The sequence below is a fragment of the Panthera tigris genome, chromosome F2 (assembly GCF_018350195.1).
Source record: "Panthera tigris isolate Pti1 chromosome F2, P.tigris_Pti1_mat1.1, whole genome shotgun sequence".
In the NCBI taxonomy this organism is placed as follows: domain Eukaryota; kingdom Metazoa; phylum Chordata; class Mammalia; order Carnivora; family Felidae; genus Panthera; species Panthera tigris.
This window is the reverse complement of record NC_056676.1, coordinates 52,968,529-52,984,646: the sequence shown is the minus strand read 5'-3', so window position 1 is coordinate 52,984,646 and position 16,118 is coordinate 52,968,529. Positions and strand designations below refer to the sequence as shown.

Below are 16,118 nucleotides of genomic sequence, written 5' to 3'. Positions count from 1 at the left end.
CCTTACCACTCTGGCCTCCATTCCCCAACCCTATGTGAACAATATTTCAGTCTCAAGGAACATACCCCTTCATCCTCAATGCTTTATTCCCCAGGCATTGTCTTGTGATTTTTCCAGAGGCACCTACATACATCCTCTCTGATGATTTTTGAAAACCAAAACCAGAGAGATGAGGTTCCTGACTCCCCAGTTTTCTCCCTGACACTCCCTGAGACAGTAAATTCAGGGTCTGGAGGAAGGTGAGGCAAGTTTCACTCTCAGAGAGACAGGCAGAAAAAGAGAATGTCATTTCTTACCTTAAAAATGTTATCCCACTGACTTGTGTCTAGAGAAATTGGTATCTGCCCACTAAAAAACTGTTGTATTAGCTGGGGCATGATTATTACATCAAAATTCAGCAGGCCCTCGTTATACCTGTTTGCTCTAATTCCATGATGATAAAGCAACACTTTGGTTTAATTTTCCAAGTACCTAGACAGGTACTTGAAGGAGTTACTTTCCTCACAAAACCTGTGAGGAAATCAAAAAGTATATTGATACTGTACTTCATATTTTGTATCTCTTTCCTACAGAGATCCTTGTCTGACTTCCCCAGACTGGGGTTAGGTGCCCTGCTCATATGCTCCATCCAGTATTCTCTCTCCCTAAAAGCACTTATCCCACTGTATTATAATCTTTATATATCATCATTTGTGTCTAGCACTAGACTCTAAGCTCCATTCAACATCTGTGTGTTATGTTCATGATCTGTCCCCAGAGACTCAATAATTATTTGTAGAAAGGCAGAAGCTCCATTAGATCAATGCTTACTTATTTGGGGCTTTATGACCCAGTAAAATTTCCAGGAAAAAGGTGAAGGAGTCAATATAAATTGCCAACTTTATATTTTGCTAAGGGAGGACATTAAAAGCAATAACCACAGTTTAGCGTCAAACAATTTTATCTTAAAATTGCTATTTAACACCAAAAGAGTTAGATTCACTAAAGAATAGTCCCTGAGAAGGAGTGTTTAACCTCTTTACCAGAGACCAGTTACAACTTCTACCTGAATTGGCACCACATGGCAGACACATTTGAGAACTGCTGAAACTTCTTAAGTCCCTTCCTACTTTCAGATAGATAAGTCACGTAGATTTGAAATGATAATTCACCTGTTTCCAAGGGGGCACCTTCTAGATTTTTTTTAATGAAACACTCCCAAATAGCTAAAACTTGTTTCCTGTCCTTACTATCTGTGTCTTTAAAGAAAAAAAAAAAGTCACTGAACATCTTGGCACATGATTCTCAGCTGGGACTTACTAGCCTCTTCAAGAATTTTGGATTCAAAACCCTAAGGGAGTGAACATATTAGAAAGTAAGAGCTACTGTAATTTTGTTTGTCTTTAAAACATGTTCAGGGAGGGGTTGCTCTAGTCTGATCTAAGAAGAAAAATAAAATTATAGTTGAAGGATCATCACATGACGCAAAACACTTCTGGCATGTTTATGTTGAATATAGCTCTTGTCTCATAAATTAAGCAAAGTTCATTTTGATTAAATTGCACACTAAAGCAACATAAATGTATTATTAGTGTTTCATTTTACGAATCAGAAAAGTTCTTGACAAAACAGTGGATATGTAAAGAGCATTTTCATTGGAACTGGAACAGAAGGTACTGTTATCACTTCAAATAGGTGTGGTATCGACAAATGGCAAAGACAATAAAGAAAACACAGAAGCCATGTTCTATTTTAAATGTCACTTATTTTGAGAACCCATGGGATAAATTACAGCAGCCTTTGGAAAAGCAGAGACATTAAAATTGGGAGATGGAAAAGATGAAATCAGTGATGATGTAATCTAGGGCCTTGATGACACAGGAGACTCCCTTAAAGATCGTGCCTGCATGCTGTGTCTGTTGTAATGCTTCAGACAAGGACAGATTTCTGAATCTGAATTGTGCCTTCACAAATATCTTTCTCCTTATTCTTATTTTTCTTTGTATTATAACTTTGTTGCTGTCCTGAGGGGAAAAAAGAGAGGCCTTAATATTCTGGTTTTAGTCCATTTTTTTCTTACCATAGTATACAGAATAGAATGCTGGAAGTAAAGGCATGTTATTTTCTGTTATAAAACAATTTCACAAGTAAATTTCACAGCCTAAGTCCAGCCTCTTAATTAAATAGTAGATAAACAATACCCACATGCAGGAATAAAAAATAGAAACCTTGTGAATTATAGATCTCTCTACATTATAAACTCTCCAGATGAATTATGCTATTTTTACATAGTGTTTTTTTGCCTCATCAGAATTCTTCAACATAAAAGAGTAGTACATTGACTCTGGTATGAAACACACCACATGTAAAATAAAACTTATGAAAAGTAATCTGTTTTAACATATTGATTGTCGCAATTATGATACTACTGAATGTATTAACTTAAGGAACAATTGAGTGGCCAGAAATGGTATTTATCATTATTATTAATCTAGCCTGATTCAGTATGAGTGTAGGGCACAAGAGGTCCCATTTACACTATATATTTTTAGAAATGTAAGATAGTCTTGCAGGTTTTCATTTAGTTCATGAATAGCTAATAACACGTTGAGCCATTAATTTTGAACAAAAGTTTTCCCATTCTAAAAATGCTAGGAAATTAAAAAATGATGTTGATAATATCATTTTTTGAGAAGTGTTAATGATAAGAGTTAAATAGTTTTCCTATCAGGAGCTAAATTTGGTTTATTACTTACAAAAATTGTTATAATTGGCAGCATAATATCACTAAGCAGATACTTTAGTGTCAACACAGACAAGATTATCAACTTGAGTTGCATGCTAAGCACAATTAACTGAAAAACCAAAGTTCAACCAGAGTACACTGATTTGATTCTGAGAGTTCTCCAAAGTTTCAGATTATAGTCACCTTAGAGCAGTTGCATGAATTAAATAGACAATTTTTTAATTAGAAAAGATAAATATATTTTTTTCATTTGAGGGGGGAAGAGGTGTATATTACTCAATGAAGTTATAAAAACCCTTTCTGTTGAAAGACTTAGGTAGCTGAGCTTCTGAAATATGTCTTTGAATTACCAGTGGACAAGCCTATAAGGAGGCAATTGTTTCTGACGAAATTGTCACCAAGGGGTAGACACTCAAATGAAATTGTAGGCATGCAAATTGTGATGTGAATAAATATATGACACAAATATACAGACATGCCATTTCTCACAGCTACTGCTGAAAAGAAACTCTATGAAGTTTTTTCTATTGCAGTTAATATATTAAAACACTGATATTCCTTGGAATCGTAAAACTTTGACTTCATTTCTTACTTTACCAACTATTCATAACATGACCTGGTGTAGGTCCTCTGACTATGTCATTTGAAAGAAGATAATAATACCTACCTTAGGAGGTTATTAAGAAGATTAAATGTGCAAATGGCTGTGAAACTATAGCACAATACCTGACACATGAATAAAATTAACTTTAAGTGGTTAAAAATAATCACTGTAATGAAGTCATCATGTCATGGACTAGTTCTATTTTGTTTTCCATTCATCATTCAGCTCTAGTAAAGGATGATCTGGCAAATTGTGTAATATTTCCTTGGCGACAGTTAAATAGAAGCCTGAGGTAGATTTGACAATAATATCTTGGAAGAAACAAAGATAATTGCTATTTGTTACATTTTTATCCACACTTCACTAATCCATCTACTTTAAATCTATAAAATCCGCAGGCAGTTTTTCTGAATTTTCAGCCAGATAGCCAGGAAACTCAGATGGTTTTTTAAGTTTATAAAATAAGCAACTGCCTACTCAAAACGAACTTGTCCATGGGGATGCCTCAGTGGCTCAGTCAGTTGAGCATCCAACTCTTGATTTCTGCTCAGGTCATGATCTCATGGTTGATGAGATCAAGCCCTCCATCGAGCCTCATGCTGGGCTCTGTGCTGACAGCACGGAGCCTGCTTGGGATTCTCTCTCTCCTCTCTCTGCCCATCCCCTGCTCGCACGCCCTCTCTTTCTCTCTCTCAAAGTAAATAAATAAACATTAAAAAAAAAAAAACACTCTTTAACTTGTCCATGAAGATGTGGAATGCAATGAGATTATAATCACATGTGTTCTCACATCTCTTCCCACACATAAAGAGTTTCTTTCTCCTTGGAATTTCTCCTTAATATCCTTAAGAAAAAAAGCCAAGGTATAAGTGTCATTTAACATAATTTTACTTTTTTCAGCTTCGAAAGGAAATGAAAGCAGTTATCAAGAAAAGAGCATATGGGATATTTTAATGACGGCTAACATAATGCTAACAAATAGCTCCTGTGTTAGAATCTAATGTATTTCTTTCAGCTCATCACTCATGCCAATCCTGTTCCTTAATACTTATCTACATAGGATATAAAATAGGTGGGAATGCAAGAATTTGCTTCACATAGTTGGAAATATAATTGTAATTTTAATCCTGTAATATAAAGCAAAACAACAATAGCATGAACAATAACTTCTGGAAACTTTTCCTGTGACACAGCATCTACTGTCATACCATCAATAGCCATAATGAAAATCAAGTAATAACTCACATCACCAGGGAATCATATTGGCCTTAAAATACTGGTCAATTGTGGGAATGTCTCTAGGATGAAAAATAATACTAAGAAGTTTCCTATAACTTCCCTGATTTAGAACTTTCATGTGTGTGAAGAAAAAAATTCAAGAACAAGAGAGACATACATTCTTATGCTTTTTGCATTTCACCACTTCATTTGGGATACCTGTCAGTCAATCCAATTTGGAGTGTCTGTTTTGTTTGGAGGAACGGGTTAGGAGTGGAAAGAAACCTTTTGAGTCCTTATCAAGAGAGCTGGAAAGGTAGAGCAAGTGTGTTAGTCAATTTGCCTATTTGTTAATCTCTTCTCTCCTTCCACCGTCGCTGTCAGTGAGTGTCAGGTCACATGACAGATCCCCCAAACACAACCCACAGCTGATTGTATTAATTATAGGTACTTGACTCGAGCTGAACCAATCAGATTCATCTTCCAAACGTTTGGAATTAGAATTTAGAAATTCTACTTAGCAGCTTTGGGCCATTTAGGGAGACCATGTAAAGCTGACCCTGGAATGGCCATGTTTGAGCTTGCATAAGTGAAACACAGAAATCTCCACAGAGAAAGAAAAAAATTGATTCAGGCACATAAAAAAATGAATAAATAAAAGTCTCTTTGGTCCTAGAGGGAGAGAATAGAGAGAATGAAATCAACAGCCTTAGATCTTGATGGCATTCTGTTTCCTTGTTCCAGTCTCTCAAAAAACCTGCCCCTGAGTTTTTTAAATAGTGTTTTATCCTTTAAATGAATTTCCCTTCATTAATTAATTAGTTTGAGTGAATCTGTATTCCTTACAACCAATGACTAAGGTAAGAGAAGTAAGCCTAGTCTTACTTGAAAACAAAGTTTTACAGAACTATATTCTTAAAGTTACTATTGTTAATTTGGTAGAATGTGTATGACAGTTTGGGTCTTTTGGTTTTGTTTTTGAAAGGTAGTATGTGTGTTGGGGCGCTTGGGTGGCTCAGTCGGTTGAGCGTCCGACTTCAGCTCAGGTCATGATCTCACAGCTTGTGAGTTCGAGCTCTGCATCAGGCTCTGTGCTGCCAGCTCCGAGCCTGGAGCCTGCTTCAGACTCTGTGCCTCCCTCTCTCTCTGCCCCAACCCACTTGTATTCTGTCTCTGTCTGTCTCAAAAATAAATAAACATTAAAAAAAATTTTTTTTAAATAAAAGGTAGTACATGTGTAAGTGTAAAGATGTCAAACAAAAGCAGAAATTTCATAAATGAAGGCATTAATCTAATGTGAAGTAAAATAAATATTATTTGATCATACTAAAAAAAACTATTACAAATAGAGTCCAGCTTTACACTTAAAAGTTCTTTTATAATATTTAAAGTTTACATATAGATGAAATATGTACATCTTGACTGTTTTCTAGTCTCTTACCCCTTGTTATAATCTTGGATTTTCCTTTTTGTGTTAGATTTTTATTTTTATCAAATATATGTACATAGTTTTTATTAAGGCAAATTTTGCTGAAGTAATTATAATAATGCCTATCTTCTTCACCCAAACCAAGTACTGAATTCTTCTAAATGTATGTTTCCCTGCTATTTCTGTATTTCTAAATAATATTGTTTACTGTTACGTCAGTATAGCAGTGTCATTGCTGCCACTGCTTCTTTTCCCCTTTGCGTTCCCTTTTTATATAGGGTTTACTTTTCTCAAACACCCAAATTTATTCAAACACGCAAATACATTTTGCCATCATAGGCCAACTAGAACACAGCAATTCTTCCTTCCATCTCTATAACCTTTCATTTTTTCTTGGATTTAGTAATTACTTAAAGTGTTCATTTGCCAGTTTTTATTATTCATTTGTCTAAATTTACTGTAGTTTTTCAGTACTGTTTTTGAGTGTTCAATCATCAATTTCTTCTTTCTCTGCTTTTAATTTCTCTTCTATACCCTGTTCCAACCTGGACTGTTCTTTACACATTTCAGTTCTAGGGAATTTTCTTGTGTAATTCTTTAGATGATTTCATTCCCTCCATTTTCTTGCTTGCAAATTGGATCTTTTGTTGGATCCTCTAAATTCTTTGTTTTTCATCTCGTTTCCCATCTCCTTGACTTTTTTGCTCTACTTTTTGGGAAATGTCTTCAATATCATCTTCCAAATCTTCTATTAAATTGGTCTTTGGGCTATCTTATTTTTTATTCCTAAGCCTTCCTTGTTCCCTGTGTTTCCAATAGCATGTTGTTCTTATTTTAGTTAGCAGTAATCATCTGTTACCTTTCTGAGAATACTATGTAAAGTATGTTCTGCTCCTTTCAGTGTCTGTTTTCTTTAGATGTTTCATTTTCTCTTTATCGTGTCTAATGTCTGCCTTTCATGTTGAAGACTTTACTCAATGTCTTGTGATGCTCAGCTGTCTGTTTCATATTTAAGTATAAGTCACTAGAATGTTATATGGAAGCACTATGTGTTTATGATGAATAGGGTGTGGCTTTTTTTTTTTTTTTTAATTAGGATCTCTCAATGTCAGTTTCATTAGGTCTTTTCTTTGGGGGTCATTTGATTCTCCAGAGAAGTATTCTCTTATTCTTCTAACTGGGTGGGTATATGTCTCAACACCTGTATTCCAGGAGCAGGGTCCAGAAGGGGGCCAGAATCCCACCAATCAGTATAAAAATTTTGACTTATCTTTTTGGCCTCAGCCCCATTTCCTTTCCCATACCTCATGTTGATTAGTGCTCCAAAGCCTCTGGGATGTAGTAAATTATCTAGAAGCTGAAGCATTGATATCCTCCAGGGTAGAAGGTGGGAAGAAAATAGGGAGGGCAATACTTAGCTTAGAAGTGTGGGGAAATAGATAAAATCTGAGGATCTAGCTACTTTCAACCATTTTCCTTGGTTTTAGCATTGAGTGTCACTACCAACTTCCCCAGTACCCTGTGCCTCAATGTCCTAAATCTTTCCATGTTTCTGTAGGGCAAATTAAACCAAAAAGAAAAATGGAAGAAGAAAAAAAAGACAAAAAACATGTTTTTTCTGGGTAACGTCCTATGTGTATACCCACGTTTTAGCTTCATTTACTGAACACCACTCTCCATCTGCTTTCTATCACCCAGAGAATTCCATTTAAATCTCCCATCATCTTTATCTCCCTTCATTTTTTTTTGTTCTCTTTTTATTCCTTTACTTTATTGGTGCTTCAAGAGAATGAGGAAATTGATGCCTAGTTAATCAGAAGTTTTCTCCTCATTTCATGTAGTATAAATTTAGTTTCCCTTCTAAAAGATGGTTCTGCTCATCCCTCCTGCCAGGTCCTGAGTTTATTCCCAGGGTAAAATAATTCAATATGAAAAAACTAGCATGAAGAATTTTCCTGAATTTACATAAAGAAATTTCAATTACAATGTTTTATAGTTTTCCTTAATAAAAAGCAAATTAGCCAACAGGAAAAAGCACACCATAATGGTGGTAGCCACAGTTGGCAGAGTTGTGAATTTTTAGCCAGTGAACACACTGGCTCAGTGAGTGGAACAATGATTCAGTTAATATGATCAAGCTGAGTGGTGAAGCTCCAGGGACATCCCCAAAGAAGGAGAATGCCATGTGTTTGCCACTGATCCTATTAATGTGCTTTGCTCTTTAAACTGCAACCTTAAAAATAAAGTACACAATTTTAGTTTACCAGAGTCACTCTTCACTACTAGAAGTCATCTGAACTTTTAAACATTGGCCAAAGCTTTCAAATTACTTTATCAGAGTTAGGAAAATCTGGTTGTAAACTATATGCTAAATAATATCAGATTAGTTAGGAGAATAGCTTAGTGCAGTTTAACAAATAAGCCTGTCCTTTCTTAATTTCACCCCACTTCTGCCACCATATGATAGGTACAACCATTCTGCGGTCTTTGAAAAAACACTGTGTAACTGTGGGCTTAGGCCTAGGTCATTCTTCTAGATAAACCCTTATAATCTATGCTGACTTTTTGAGTCTCCCAAATCCTCGTGCACATAAATTGTCCTCTGCTATTCTTCTATAGATGTCACATAATGTAGTTAAATGGCCACTGTATGAAGAACAAGAGAAGTTTTAGACCTAGTCCTATTTTCTAAATTTCTGTGTCAGTTTCCCAGAGTTGTGTGACTCAAACAATAACAGATGTATGGAAATGCCTTGTAAGTTATAAAGAAATATGTATAATTCATAAATAAATTTCACCAATTTTAGTTTTTAGAGCGATACTGAGTGATAATTTTAGGAATGGGAATTTTAATTTTTGTAATAAAAAGAATTTCAATGGATTAATTTGATGGGCCTAACTTTTAATTAAGATTTTATGACTTCAGGGCCACCTGAGTGGCTCAGTCGGTTGAGCATCCCACTTCAGCTCAGGTCATGATCTCACAGTCCATGAGTTAGAGTCCCACGTTGGGGTCTGTGCTGACAGCTCAGAGCCTGGAGCCTGCTTCGGATTCTGTGTCTCCATCTCTCTGTGCCCCTCTCCTGCTCATGCGTGCTCTCTCTCTCTCTCTCTCTGTGTCTCTCTCTGAAAAATAAGTAAATGTTAAAAAAAAAAAAAACATGTATTATGACTTCAGAAAAGAAAAATACCAGAAGGCCTTTTCCAAGTTATGCATTTTCCTTGTAACTAGCTAGAGTGTTTTTTGGGGGGCCAAATTGTGACCCCCATCCTAAATTTATATTTTGGAGCTCAACCTCCAGTACCTCAGAATGTAACTTTATTTGCAGATAGGACCTTTAAAGGGGTAATTAAATTAAAATGAGTTTGTTAGGGTGGACCCTAAGCCAATATGACTGGTCTCCTTACAAGAATAGGAGGTTAGAACATAGAGAGAACACAGGGAGAAGATCACATCTTACAAGACAAGGAGAGAGGCCTAAGAAGAAACAACCCTGTAGACACTTTGCTCTTAGACTTGCAACCTCTAGAATTGTGAGAAAATATAAGCCACTTTTGTTAAGTGAGCCCTAGAAAACAAATGAACTGTTTTAGAGTAAAAAGAAGGAAATGTCAGTCATGTCCCAGACTAACATGCATCCTTTACTAGAAATTTCACTAATAACCAAAAGATTATGTCTTAGGATCCGAAAAATATTGGTAATTTTATTAATTTAATGTTATATTTCACACTATTCTTTATTGTGTTTAGTTTAAATTTTACTAATAGATAAATTGGCAATGTTTTATACCTTATGAATAAAGCTGCTGTATAGTCATGCATTCAGTAGCATCATCAGAGTACATATGATATTAGCTTTGTTTTTTTGTTTTACCAGATGAAATTTACTGAGCTAAAAGCTCGAATACAGCTAGTATGCAAGCCATTCTCCTGGCAATTTATATACATACATATAAATTTATGTGCCTGTATTTATATATACGTATATATAGTCAGTAAATTAGAAAGGTCTAGGTGGGAGATACAAATTTAGAAGTCACTATCTTTGAAAAATAACATAGTTCTTCATTTATATTTAAGACCACTTGAATTTTTGAAACTGGTAGTTCCAGCATATTAGGTTATTAATATTTAGGTTATTATTTATTGATAAATAAAAATATTTCAAAAGCCTGAATAGTTTACTGATATAATCTTACTTGCTCCAATTTATGAATCATAGGAAAAGAGGACAACTGTATGTTATTTGACCTAAATATAACAAATGTCAAATATTATCTCCCTGAACATTGAAATATAATCTTCCTGTATATTTGTCCCAGGATATTTAATATACAGGGAGATTGTATTTGATATAAGTAACATAGAGTAAGAGGAATATTATCTTGGCACATCCCAGTTAATGGAATAATACCCTTATGGGATTTCTGGTTACTTTTTTCTTAGTTAAGAAAAACAATAAAGGGACATGGAATGTCCTATATGAATCTGAGTTATTTTTGCCATTTGGAATAGTTTTGCAGCATGCTGGAATTGCTTGGTCTTCAAGCAAGTTCTTTGGACTGAAAGGAGGTATTCTAGAATCTAGAAAGCCATTTTGTTTTATTATGTAGAAAAATAAAATATGTAGAAAATTAAAGGGTGTTAGTCTATTTTTTGAATAAAGACTCATAAGTCAAAGATAAAATAGGAATCTAAGAAAAGTAATAGTAACAAATGAACATAAGCTGTTTCCTGTAAACAACATATATTCTGACTTCTCTCTTGTTCCTATTTGTGAGTTGTTTGTGCTTTTTCCTAAGACCAACCCCTGCACTTGATCGCCCAATTTCATGACTTTTTTTTCAATTCAGGCTGTCATTCCAGTAATTTTTCCCTCTCCTTTATTGTTATTTTTCTTTCTCACGGATTATAAGCAAGAAAACATCATGGCTTCTCACATCAGTCTTTTGTACTTTCCTTTCCCCAGCTATCTTTTATCAAGAACACAAATGGCATTCACCTTTCTAAATACATACACTGGTTCATTTTCTTTCCTCATCTTACTTAGCTTCAGAGCAACATTTTAATTCTTTTTATTATTATTATCATTTGAGAGAGAGTGTGTGTGTGCACAAGTGGGGGAGAAGGGCAGAAGGAGGGAGGGAGAGAATCTTAAGTAGAGTCCACACTCAGTGTGGAGCCCAACATGGGGCTCAATCCCATGACCCCGGGATCATGACCTGAGCAGAAATCAAGAGTCTCGACACTTAGCTGACTCAGACACCTAGACACCCCAAGAGCAGCATTTTAAACAGTGACTTTCAGGACACTCTGTCTATTGGTTTTCTTCCTACCCTACTGGCCACTTCTCAGACTCCTTTATTGGATCCTCAAAATCTTTTTGACCTAGCAACATTAGAATGCCTGAAAGCTGAGTTACTGAATATCTCTGTAATCTCATCAAGATACATAGCTTTAAATGTCATCTACCTGCTGGTGACTTCTAAGTTTATATCCCACCCCCTATTTCTCTTCTCTGACTTCAGACTCATATACATAACTGCTTACTTGACATCCTTAATTGGATGTCTAAACAACATTTCATACTAAATATGGTTAAAATTGAACTCTTAATATTCCATTCTTCAATCTGCTTTCAAACCAGTGTCTCCAGTAGTCTCCCCTTCCTCAGTAATGGCGACTACATCAGTTCAGATTTTCCGTCCAAAAAATTTTATCTTTCTCTCATACCCCACATCCAATCTGTCAATAACTTTTGGCTTTTTCTTTAAAATATATTCAGAATTTAACCTCTTCTCACCACACCTATCTCTCACCTGGATTATTGCAACTGCCTTCTTATGGTTCCTGCTTAACTCCTTGTTCTCATATAGTCAATATAAAAGCCAGAGTAAGCCTTTTAAAAGATAAGTTAGAGCCTATCATTTCTTTTTTTTTAATTAAGTTTTTAATTCCTGTATAGTTAACATACACTGTTATATTAGTTTCAGGTGTACAGTACAGTGATTCATCTATTCTGTACATTACTCGGCACTCATCATAAGTGTATTGTTTAATCTCCATCACCTGTTTTCCCCACCTACTTCCCCTCTGGTAACCATCAGTTTGTTCTCTACAGTTAAGAGTCTGTTTCTTGGTTTGTCTGTCTGTCTGTCTGTCTCTCTCTCTCTCTTTGAATTTTTCCTTTGTTCATTTGTTTTATTTCTTAAATTCCACATATGAATGAAATCATATGGTATTTGTCTTTCTCTGACAATATTTCACTTAACATTATACTGTAGCTCCATCCATATTGTTGCAAATGGCAAGATTTCATTCTTTTTTATGGCTGAATCTTCTGAAGATATATTTACTATATCTTCTTTATCCATCCTCTGTTAATGGACACTTGTGCTTCTTCCATAATTTGGCTATTGTAAATATTGCTGCAATAAACATAGGAATGCATGTATCCCTTTGAATTGGTGTTTTTGTATTTTTTTGAGTAAATACCCAGTAGTGTGATTACTGGATCATAGGGTAGTTGTATTTTTAGCCTTTGGAGGAACCCGCCCCCCTGTACTCTTTTCTACAGTGGCTGCACCAGTTTGCATTGCCACTAACAGTACACCAAGTTTCCTTTTTCTCCACATCCTGGCCAACACTTGTCATTTCTTATAGATATTATCATGTCTTTATTCGGAAAACTTCCAACAACTTCTATCTCATTCTTAATATAAGGCCTTATAGCAGCCTGCTATTTTTCTTGACTATTAATTCCTCCTTGCCTCTGCTCTAGCCCCATTGGCCTTCTTATTCTAGCCTCTTGTTCATGAAACATGCTAGAAATAGTAAACCTCAAAGCTTTTCCCCTGGATTTTCATTTTTCCTAAAAGACTACTTCCCTGTGTCCTCCCACCTCTTTATCTAGAGATAAATTTGGGGAGAACTGACATCATAACAAGATGAGCTTCTAATCTATGAGTTTGATAAATGTTTTCACTTAGTTGTTCTTTCATTTCATTAATTAATATTTTGTAGTTTTCAGCACACAGATGTCATACATTTTAAAAGTTTGTCTCATGTTTTATGATTTTTATGCTGTTTTAAATAATTTCTTTCCATTTCAAATTGCAATTGTCCATGGCTAGTATTTAGATATAGTTGATTTTTGTTGATATTTTAATGTTCATTTATTTTTGAGAGAGAGAGAGGGAGAGACAGAGTGTGAACAGGGGAGGGGCAGAGAGAGGTAGAAACAGAACTCTCCAGGCTCTGTGAGCTGTTAGCACAGAGCCCCATGCGGGGCTTGAACTCACAAAGCTCAAGATCATGACCTGAGCCAAAGTCAGATGCTTAACCAAACAAGTCACTCAGGTGCCCCGATTTTTTTGATATTTTATCTGCAAGTTTACTCTATTCACTTATTAGTTCTAGAGACTTTTTGTAAACTGCAGGATTCCCTATGTTGGAGATCATGTCATCTATGAATAAAGAAAGTTTTACCTCTTACTTTATGATCTGGATTAATTGTATTTCTTTTTCTTATTTAATTTCACCTGCTGAAGTCATCAAGGCAATGTTAGAGTAATGAAGGGAACTCCCTTGCCTTGTTCCAAATCTTAGGGAGAAAACATTCAGTCTTTTACCATTAAATGTGACAGGTAACTCTAGGTTTTTTTGTAAATTCCTTTTATCAGGTTGAAGCAGTCCCCTTCTGTTCTTAGTTTGTTGAGCTTTTATCATGAATGGACGTTGAATTTTGTCAAATTATTTTTCGATAGCTATTGAAAAGATCATATTGGTTTTCAGGCTTTTGATATTGTTAATTCCCATAGCCTTCATAAAATATGTTTTAGATATTCAAGAGGAGCAATGATACAGATTTTGATCACAGGGACCCTTTTTTCATTGGACAACTTTTAGAACTAATGATCTATGGAACATACTGGGAAATGCTAATATAGAAAATAAATGTATAACATGGACATAATCCTTTTTAAACTCATAGGATTATTAATGAAGGGTAACCAACATAATGTAGATAAAGCATTTAGCTTAGTGCTAAGCACATAATAAGTGCTCAAGAGATATTCAAACATTAAAAGCTAATTCATATATTAATTTGACCATGAATTCTGCATTTATTGTATGCTTATTCTTTCAATGTCACCTTTAGTAGCATTATAAATATTAACATGAAAACTAAAATGACTTGTTCAAAAATTATTGTTCCCATTGGTTTTTCTTAACCCTATAAGGAAAATGTATGTTCTGTCAGAATTCTAAAAAGAGTCATTATCACAGCTCAGATTCACCAGATTTTAACATTACCCTACAGAGGCCTGACTAAATTAAAAGGTGTACCTCAGCATCACATGATTATTATTTTACAAGTTGGAAATAGCTTTTGTGAATTTACTTCCAAGAGATAAGCATGCCTTATGAATGCTGATTCATAAACGCTTGTTCATAAGGATTAAGGCAACACAACAATTCACCCTTTCACCTTCTCATTTGCCTCATCACACATTTGGAAAAGCTTCAACTGTGTGCGTAATCTTGGAGATCAATATCTGGGCTTTAACCATCACTTCTACCAAAGGAAATGAAAACATTTCTAAAACTCATGGAAAACAAGGATATAATTGTTGAACACACACACACACACACACACACACACACACACACACACACACACAAGTAAATACAGCTTTACCTTTGACTTGGAGAGTCCCAAACTTATTATTTGCAATAGTGTTATACAACCACAGATAACTTTATTGATCAATCACAGGCTGAGTTTTCATTTGGTTGATGTAAAGGATTTGTTCTTTTTAGTGTAAAAATTGCCAGGAAAGGAGAAGAACCAGACAATTACAAGTGACACACCAAATATCTCTTTCCTGTTACAAGTTTTGCCTTAAAACTAAGTAATTATGTGGGTCTGATGATTTGCCATCCCTGGGACAATAGTTTCCTGACATTTCAGGACAGCAGTTTATAATAATGCTTACATGTGGGTTTCATATTGCATGTTGTTAAAAGAATCAGTGGGTCTAGACTGGAGTTTATTTTTTAAGTACATGGTAATAATCTGCTATATTCCAAACAGAAGGGCGTCTATGCCTAACTCAAAACAAGAATAATTGAGTACCAGGAAGGAGCCATACTGCCTATGCTATTAGGAGTGGGAAGGGGTGAGTGGTGAAGCAGCAAAAAAAGATACATCAGGCCTTCATTCCTTAAGATCTGGAAATACATTAAGCAAAGCTGTTTGGATCAATAAACAACTATGTACCTGGTATGACTCTGCCTCAAAGTGGTCATAAAAGCCAGGAGACCAGTCTTACAGTCAAGATACCAAGGTTCAAGCCCCACCAGTGCCACTTAGATAAATTACCTTAGATAAATTTACTAATTTCTCTTGAGTTTTCTCAGCTGTAAAATTCTCATCTTATCTTAATCAATCGTAACTCATAGTTTTATGGCAAAAATAAAGTAACATGCAAAATATTTTATAAACTACAGATCACTATAATATTAAAATCTCTTTCTCAAATGTAAATGCTTAGAAAAAATTGCTATAGTCATCTTTTAACAACATCAAAGAAAGAAAAAGGGCCAAATTGTTTTATTTTTAAATCCAAGATCTAAATGGCTATAAATCTATTTCTTTGAAATATATATCAATATTTCTTGAGTTATGTAGTTGATGTAATGAATCTATAGTTTCTAACATTGTTATTTTTCCTCCCTGTGGTTATAAGCACTTATAACGTAGCCCATTGGCATCTGGCCAGTCTCCCCAGGGCTTGAAAATAATTGTTAGTGGCTTGTGATGACTTCAGCTAATGCCTTAAAAAACATAAGAGGAAAGAATTGGAAGTTACAAATTGGAAACTTCTCAGTTGAGAAAATTACCTATTTTCTCATATATTTTAGGGCTGTCTCTGGTCTTTCATCCATTTGTAGTCACCTAGATGAATCAGGTTACAAATGAGTTTTTCAAAGAGAATAAAAGTAAATAATAACACTTCAATCTAATCATTTGGATAGCTGAGATATTCTTTTAATTTTCTCATACCTAATGTATTTAATAAACATCTTTATCTTTTATTTTTCTTCATAATTATAGTTTATTTCTTTTGGCTTCTTA

The 16,118-nt window shown here is 34.9% G+C and overlaps 1 protein-coding gene across 1 annotated transcript in view; it reads left to right on the top strand.

The window, feature by feature from the left end:
* EIF3E (eukaryotic translation initiation factor 3 subunit E) overlaps positions 1-16,118 on the top strand; it is a 246,618-nt gene that overhangs the window by 10,397 nt on the left and 220,103 nt on the right. The window lies entirely within an intron of this gene.